Below are 9217 nucleotides of genomic sequence, written 5' to 3'. Positions count from 1 at the left end.
ATCCCTAGACCTTAACTTCAAGGATCTCTCTAATCTTTTGTTAATCAATATAAAGAAACTTTCTTAAATATGAAAATATAAAGAAATCGGCAACCATTTAATTTCTTTTTTAATTCTCTTTCTACGTGTAGTTTGTCCAACTATGTGCATGTTTTCACACTTTGTTATGACTGTGGTTAATTACGGGGTTAATCTCAGAAAGCCCCCCTTCACTTTGCGCGGTTTGCAAATAAACGTTCTTAACTATGTTAATTCTATAGAACCCTCTGAACTTTAGGGGGTTTTGCACGTAACCTTTTGAGTTTCCTTTATTTCACTAAGTCTCTTGAAGATTTTTCACTTTGAACTGCGAAGTAATGCTGCCAAATCTAATGCGTAACATGTTAATCAACGTGTCAAAGCAAGCGAGAGTGCTCCTCATCCATCAAAAAGTTAATGGGATTAACAAAAGGGTGATTTTTTAAGATCGAGAGGTACTTTCATCTTTTTTGTTAATGGGAATAACAAAAGGGTCTATCGACTCTATCCCCCATGATTTTGCTATGGGCTAACATATGTTACCCCTAATCCCAAGGACAAATTATTGTCATATTTGTGGTAGAAGTAACACTACTCTGTTAAATTATGGTTGATGAAATTCAATCATGATATATTTAAAAGCTTGGTGATTTCGGAACAAAAAGGATTATTTTTTAAAAGAATGAAACCGATGTGAATTGTAGTCTAGAGCCACTTGTTGGTAATTTGTTAAGTTTAAAGCACGCGCACCTTGTTTATTACAACCGTCTATAAGTTAGTTAGGAAAAACCTAATCAGTATTAGTCTAGATCTTGACTATCGTGATAATTTACAAAGATAAGTACTAACTTGTCTACTAACATGGTAATTAATGCACAAGAACCTAAACCTCAATGCGAATATTTGTAGGAAAAAAATAAAATCTTAAAATAATTTAAAATGGGAGGAAGAAGGGCGAGCCCCAAAGACTTCAAGCGAACTACATCGTTGCTGGATCTCCTCGAAAATTAAGCAAAACTGTTGACAACTTGTTCTTAACTTCAGTTGTTTAACACAGAAATTAGGCCTAATTATAATCCAAGAATTCCTGCCACAATTAATGGAGCAGACGTGACGGCATGCCATACTGTCACACCTTCTCTTAGTTGACATTTTTACCCCTTCTTTTTCATATATATCATCTCCTCAATGCATTTGCGCACGATCAATCATTAATTACTTGGATAATTTATGAAAAAACAGTTTTTCTATAGAGTGTCCGAGCACTCTATAAGAGAGGAGAGAGATAGAGAGAAATGAATAGCTCATGGGCCCTCCTGATTTGCATTAATTTCTGTACATAATTCATTTATCTCTATCTCTCTCATCTCTTATAGAGTGTCCATGGGCACTCTGTAGAAAAACCGTATGAAAAAAAACTGTAATCTTGAAAAGCAACAAATTGCTGATAATTCATTTTATGCATACCTTTAATAGCACTTATTAATTAGCTCCTCCCTCTGATAATAGCATTCACCAATCTCAATTCATGAGAATTTTGAGCGTCTTTTGCAATTTATGTATACTCGTCAATATATCAATTCAAGGGTGATGAGGTGCTAAAAAAAAAAGAGTTCGCAGAGGGGTGTTAAGGGCCTGTTTGGTTCAATAGAGGGTAGGAATAGGATTAGGAATCCTATTTTATTTATGGATTCCAACCTAATCCATAAAAATTTTATAGATAAGTTTTAGTTTTATGGAATCCCATTTTTTTGTATTCTATGTTTGTTTCACCCAAAGGATTAGGAATAGGATTAGAAATCAGAATAAAAAAGAGGAGAGGTGTCAGAAATTCCACCCAATTCCTAGCAAATGGACTGGATTTGGATTTCCTGAAATATACACTGTTTGAGCCACATTATAGATTAGCAATTCTATAAAAAAATTTTGAACCAAACTCAGGATTAGGATTCATTTGGAATCCATTAATTACGAAAACGCAATTGTCAGGTCCAAATACCATTCCTATTCTATAAAATTGGTGAAACAAACCGGCCCTAATTGGAAGTATATATAGATGAAAGAGATTGTTAATAATTCCCCTTTTAAATTAATGGGCTGTTTGGTTCGTTTTTTAAATCGGTGGAAAAGTTTTACATCGTCTTCACATCAGATTTTTCATGGCCACGTAGGATATAAGTTTTCCGTCATTTTCTTTTCTCATCTTTGGTTCGCTAGGGTTGAAGAAGGGAAACTCGGTGAAAATCGTCGCCACATCAGATTTTTTTTTCTTCCCTAATTCCTTCCTCAACCTCGTGAAATCGACGAAAACTGTAGCCACGTCAGCTTTTTGCCATATAAATAAAAGTTTTCCCTTTTTTCCATGCGAACCAAACACAAGAAAAATAAATACATTGGTTTCCCACAATTTTTTTGTGCCAACCAAAGCGAAACAATCTATTTCTTAGAAAAGTTTGAAAAACTCAAAACTTATGTTTTTGTATATGGAAATACATTTCCCTATATCTAGGAAACGAACCAAACAGCCCCTAAAAAAAGAATTACATAACCCCCCACAATATGTTACATAGAAATCGAACCTCCCTAGTCTATAGTAGAACGAATAAATATTAATTAATAGCACAGACCCAATTATGAACTACGTACGTACGTATAACTAACAAATGAATGGGTACAAATCAATTACAACTGAACAATACTTAATCAGTTTGTTTCTTCGACCCATCAACAGCGAGTCACTGTCTCATGCTGACCGAAGAAATTAACCCCGTTACAGCCCCGCGTGGAACGGGCACGCGAGTCGACGGCAGCCAAGCCGCCCGCCGGCGATGAAGTGGCCGACGAGTGAACTGCCTGACGAACGGACGGCCGTACAACTATGTGGTACCCCTCCACCCACCTCCACCTCATCATCGCCCGGGCCCCACGTTCTTGAACTCCGCGTAGTACAGCGTGCTCAGCGCGAAGTCGCCCTTGAAACGGCCATCACCCGAGCGGTCGATGGAGCTGCTGATGTAGTTCTGAGGTACACCGTGCGCGAGTACATCATCCACGGCGCGCCGAGGTACGACCTCACGGAGCGCCGGGCGGCCACAGTCGGCGGCGGCCACGATGTCGCAAGAACTGGATCACGATCCCGTTTCTGGTTGGGGTCGGTCCGGCCCTGGGCGGTGCACGTTGCGCTCGCCGTGGTTGGCGGCGCGAGGAGGATCTTGCTGTTCTGGATGACGGCGGCGGCGTTGCCGAAGATGAAGTCGACGGTGGCCGAAGATGTTGCACTCGCGGTAGAAACTGGCGCTGGTGTAGACGCAGAGGGTGTCCTGGTAGCCCTCGAAGGCGCAGCGGAAAGAATACGGATTGGTCGCGCAGCGGAGGCAGGGCGACCGCCTGGGAGCCGGGGCCGTAGGTGTTGCGGAACGTTACGCCGATCGCGATGAATCTGTCGCCGAAAACGCCTATATAATTAACAACACATGATGACAATAAGAAATTAGATGATTATGATAATTTTTGTTAATTTCCTGTGTTTAATAAATTTCAATGTGCATCTAATTAATTGGTTTGTTTTAAAAAAAAATAAAGGAGAAGAAATTAAGGACGAAAATTAAAAGTTAATAATAAGATTGATGGAAAGCATAATTTTTTGCCTGATGTGATTTGTAAAATTGTCCCCACGGATCGCGTGCAGTGACATTAGGTAGGTAGGATCCAAATTAAATCCGCTTTTTGTCATGTAAAATTACAGAATATCATTAATTAATTGTCGCGCGAGCTAATATTTTACAGACAATGAGTATCATTTGATAAAGGTAACAAAATGTCTACGATTGTTACTCAAACAACAAATTAAAAAAGTCTATTCCATATATACTCAATTATATGAATCGATCTCCACTTCAAATTAACATGCGTGATCGTGCTCAATTTAATAAAGGTGACATTAATTAGCTTACCACAGGAATTCTGATTTTTATACCCTACATAATTACGAGGAAATCAAACATATTTTCATTTATTTTTTGTTAAAATCTCTCTTACACACTAGATGCAAGCAAGACTACTCTCCGCTACTTCAATTCAGATATATTCCACGGTATAATTTCATGGTAGGCCGAATTTCCCCGGGGGGTTTTGTGAATTTTACCCAAATTAATTTCTCATACACACTAGATCATGAACCTCAACTGAAAATCCTATGTTTTTTTATTATAAAAAAAAGTTGATGAATTATAAAGTTGGATCTTACTGAAAGTAGGGGAGCTGAAGGTGGTATATCCTCTCGCAACGCTCCTTGAGCCAGTAATAACGGTCCTCCTCAGCCCATCACCGAGCAGAGTGAAGATCAGTCAGAGCTACTATGCCACAGTCACGATTCATCGTAACCCCCGCCTTCCACATATTATCTACGATCCTCTTCCTCTCACCGGCCCTCACTCTCGCGCCGCCGCCGCGTCCACCCTGAGCGCCGCCCGCAACTCGTCCTGTACCTCCCCGACCGGCGTCCTTCGCCAGCCACTCAGCTTGTTCGTTCGACTGCAACAAGTTCTCTCTAATTGAACTCGCCGGCGTCGCAGAGAGCTGTTCGGCGAACGCCCGAGGAACGTCGTTCGACGTGTTCTGGGCGGTTGATGGGGAGGCAGTTGCTGATGAAGATGCGGAGCACGTTGTACCTGCATGTGATGGCTGACGATCTTGTGAGGCTTTGAGGTCGGAATGCACGCTCCTTTTGAATCAGGTGGCGGAGGTGGTGAGGCGGCGGAGGAGCCCCGTCTGGCGCGTCGACGGGGTGGCAGTTGCGGCGGGGGGAGGCGTAGCGGTGCGGGATTGAGACTGTAAGTAATGTGTGGTAGAGCTTCCAGCAAGTCGAGGAGGCCTTTCTGGTGCGGGTGGCGGCGGTGGCGGAGGCCTAGGGTTGTGACAGTGATGAGACTGGGGTGGACGGTGAGTTGTTGACAGGGCGGCTGCGGACGCACGCAGAGCTTGTAGAAGCGGTGCGGTGGCGAGGGAGGCGGCCCGGGGTGGAGGTCGGGGTTGACGGTAGTAGCGCACGCGTGCTGGTGGGCACGTGCCGGCACCACCAGCGGGGTTCAAATGTTCGGAGCTGGAGGACGGATGGAGGATGACAAGGCGGTAGGGAGAAGAGGGAGAGGGTGGTGAAGATCAGGAAGAAGTTGGTCATGTTGCTCATGTCGAATGGATGAATGAACGAACGAATGAGATATTGATCAGATCTATATATGATGCAGGTGGGGGGGTGGGGGTTTTATATATGTGTAAACGATGCGATTTTGGGGGGAGAAGCATAATAATGGTTAGTTTTGTGTGTGTTAAGGCGCAGACATTTGGATTAATTGAGTAAGGGTTTGACCCGACTAATTTAATTCGATCGGGACTCTTTTCCTCCGCTTGAGTTGTAATCATGCGAGGGTTGATCAAGAAAGGAAGCAGTTGTTGTGGTTTCGAACTTGGGTGTGTTCTATGTTAGGAAAAGTTCCACCGCGTGTGAGATCGACAAGTGATGCACGGTTCGGGTCACGGAACAAAAAAAATGTCAAGGGGTGATGTCATCAAGTGAAGCTGGGGTGGTATCGCACTGCGAACTTGCTCACGTGTATGTGCTTGGTGTGACCAGTTCCTCATCGGTAATGTTAGCGGTTACGCTTCCAATAGGCTATATTTGATCAAGGAAGTACTCTCAAATTTTAGAAGGATATGTGATTGTACCCAAGTAGATAAAAAGTGTTATTTACAAAGGTATACCATTTGTGAAGGGGTAATGTTTCCATCGGGATGACCCACCGTGCGGGGTGGTCTGAACCATGCTAGGACGGCCAAGTACCAAAGATGTCCCCAGTTTACATCTTCGTTACTCGGAACGCCCAACACGATATGAGGCATTCTGATAGAATCCTTACTCTCGTTGTAAAAGAGGGCAATATTCAGTGTGGTCTTACTCGTTATAAGATGGCATGAATTGGTGGCTCGTGATATCGACTAAGTTGTTGCTGGCTAAAATATTCCAACAAACACGCATTCAAAGTAGATTTTTATAAGAATGTATCATTATGCAATGTATATAATTCAGTTGTCGTCAGGACATAAAAAAGGGCATTCAACCCGTAAGTAGAAACTAATTAGGTTGTAGATATTCGTTGAATAATCACTTGTAATTTTCAAATTGCTGGAGCCCGGCTCTTATGATCGAGGTAAAAAAGAAAAAAAAAATGAAAAAGAACCCTTGAAGCTTACTCTAAAAGAACACGCACTTTTGTGCATCATGGACGAACCCTGCTCGTATTTTTAAAGATGTGTGTGATTAATGATTACGAATCATCATCAGCGGTGGCTAAAAAAGACTGGGTCTGTTGCTTCTGCTTCAATTCGTCGGAGGTTTCTTGCCATATAAATTTCACTCATTCATACAGATTTCAATTTATTATTATTATTATTATTAATTATTTACTAAACACACTGTACAGATTCCTTCCTTAAAGCAACAGTAAAGTCCCCGGCCGTGTTGCTTGCAACATGGAAAATTTGGTGTCAAATATTTTCGGGAAATTAACACTGTTTTCAATGCGAGAAAACAGGTGAGGAATTGAGTAAGAGTTTGATATTAGACTTAAAACACACTTATTATGATCCCGGGTTTCTTAGGGGAAAACAGTTACGGAGATGGTTTGGATAACGCTAGTAATGCGTCATGGAAGGACATTCTACTTGCTAAGTGTTACTCTCAACATTGACCGCGTGAATTGGGCTCGTCGCGAGAAATACGTTTCTAAATATTCTGGAGAGATAAAATGACTGGGTGATATTAGTTTAGGGCTTGTTCGGATTGAGGGGAATAAGGGAGAAGGAAAGTTAGGGGAACCATTCACCTTGTTTGGGAACATTTAGGAGGTGAAGTTATTCACCCTAGTTCCCCTTGGTTCACCCCTTAATAGTGTAAAATTTGTTACCCTCCAAATTGGGGTGTAATCAAGGGGAAGGGAACTCCTTTCCCTTCCCTTCCCTTCTCCCACCTAGTTTACCTTAACTTCCCTTAACCCCATTGAAATCCAAACACACCCTTAGATGTCGTTTGGCAAAGGGTTAAGTGAGAAGTTATGGAGACTTAACCCCTTCTTAACCCGTCAAACACAAAAAATCTATATAAGGGTTAAAGTGAGTTAACCTTCTATAATTTGCCAAACACAAAATATATAGAAAGGTTAAGCTAACCCCTCTAAATGGATTAGAATGAATTAACCCCTCAAAATGAGGGGTTTACTAATACTCCTATTTAGAAGGATTAAGAGCTAACCCCTCTAATTAAAAAGAAAATAGTCAAAATCCTTATTATTCCCAAACACTAAAAATGATCATAAGTGTTAAAATAAAAATTATATAATGGGTTAATAATTTAGTCATTCGGATTATCGAATGGGATAACTATGTTAATCCTTCTCCTTAATCCCTCTTCATTAACCCTTTGCCAAACAGGGCCTGAATTAATTACTCTGTCAACTGATACGTAATTGGGCTATTGTGTGCTACTCTTAGATTGACTGTAGCTATGCTGAAGCTCATGATACTAGAAGAGTCTGGAAGTGGGAAGGATGTAACATGTTCTCTGTTAAGTCTTATTAATTGCAAGTTCTTAATAGATGGGGGCAGTGGATTCAACTGTGCGGATAATTTGAAAGTCCCAGTTCTTCATAAGATCAAAATCTTAATTTGGTTGATACTGAAAGAGAAACTAAGCACTAGAGATAGACTAATTTTAAAAGGGCTTAATGTTGATCTTGTGCGTCCCCCCCTTTTGGAGGCCCTTACTGCATGGGGTTTCCATATCAGATATATATTTGAGAACACTGAACACCCTTGGTCTCATTAGATGAGATTCTTGCAGATCAAAGACCCAGATGAGATGTTCACTGCGGTGCTATTCTTTGAGCGAATGAGAAAAATAATTGAATTTTTAAGAAAAAGATCAAACATGCTCTGTATCTTTTAGTACAAGCTAATCACTTTGTTGCCTTGTGGTTAGCTCTTGTGAATTTTAGTTCTTGTACAAATGAGGTCGATGAGTTGGGGGCACCATAGACCAAGTATTATTGCTGTAAGACATGGTTTTTTGACATTTTTAATAGTTTCAACTCGTTTTCAGGTTAGCCCGAGTTCACATTTCACGAGCTATAACTTGGGATTTTTGACATTTTTAGAGTTTTGCAACTTAACAATAAGTACTATATATGTGGGAGCATATCAAGGTCACTTAGGTCATAACTTATTTTCTCCTGCTTACCTAAATTACTAGGTTCATTTCATCAACGACCACGAAACACGTTCTGTTGGTACAAACCCGGAGTCCAATATAGCAAGTTCTCAACGAATAGTAGGACAGAAGTAATGAAATGAACACACAGATTTACATGAAAACCCCCTAAATGAATTTGGGGTAAAAACCACAGGCAAGTGTAGGCATCGAAAATTGACTATAGGTCTCCACGAACAGCTCAGTGTTAAGAAATGACGATGAATGTCACCATCTGGTTCACAAAAGCTTGATTGATGTCGGTGAATGCTTGAAGTAAACCGACGAACTACGTGAAACAACGGAACTTCGGAATGATGAAGATATGAACCGATCGGGAACCTCGTATCGTTCACAAACGGTAAAATACCCTTCGTGTCTCATTTATTCCGTGGATGATTTAATCATTGGAACTTGTAGAACTCCTCGTCAGCTTTTCAACGCACTTGGAATCACTCAAATCCGAGTTCGGACGAAGAATTTACGGCGAAAACAACCAAACAGGTATAACGGAGCGTCTCAGGCTGAACTGGGGCACCCGAGGTGTCTCGGCACGGGCGAGACACCCTAGGATGTCTCGGCCCAGTTTGAGACACCCTGGGGTGTCTCCAACGCAGAAATGGTCTTTTAGGCTGTTTTAACCACCCGAAACCCCCTGGAACCTATAAATACAGCCCCGGGTCCTCATTTTTTTGGGAGCTGGAATTTTGGAGATTAGGCGAAGCCCTGCCGGATTGAAGACTGAAGGTGCACGAATTTCAGAGAGGAGGAGGAGAGATCGGATCGAGTTCTTCAACGTAAGAGAGAGAGAGAGATTCGTCAGATCTACAGTTTCCCGGATCCGTTCCTTAAGATTATCCCGTTGCGGTAATCTTAAGAAGAGTGATTATCTCGCTTCGC

Source organism: Asparagus officinalis, chromosome 4, assembly GCF_001876935.1.
Source record: "Asparagus officinalis chromosome 4, Aspof.V1, whole genome shotgun sequence".
NCBI classification, from domain to species: domain Eukaryota; kingdom Viridiplantae; phylum Streptophyta; class Magnoliopsida; order Asparagales; family Asparagaceae; genus Asparagus; species Asparagus officinalis.
This window is presented reverse-complemented; position numbering follows the sequence as displayed.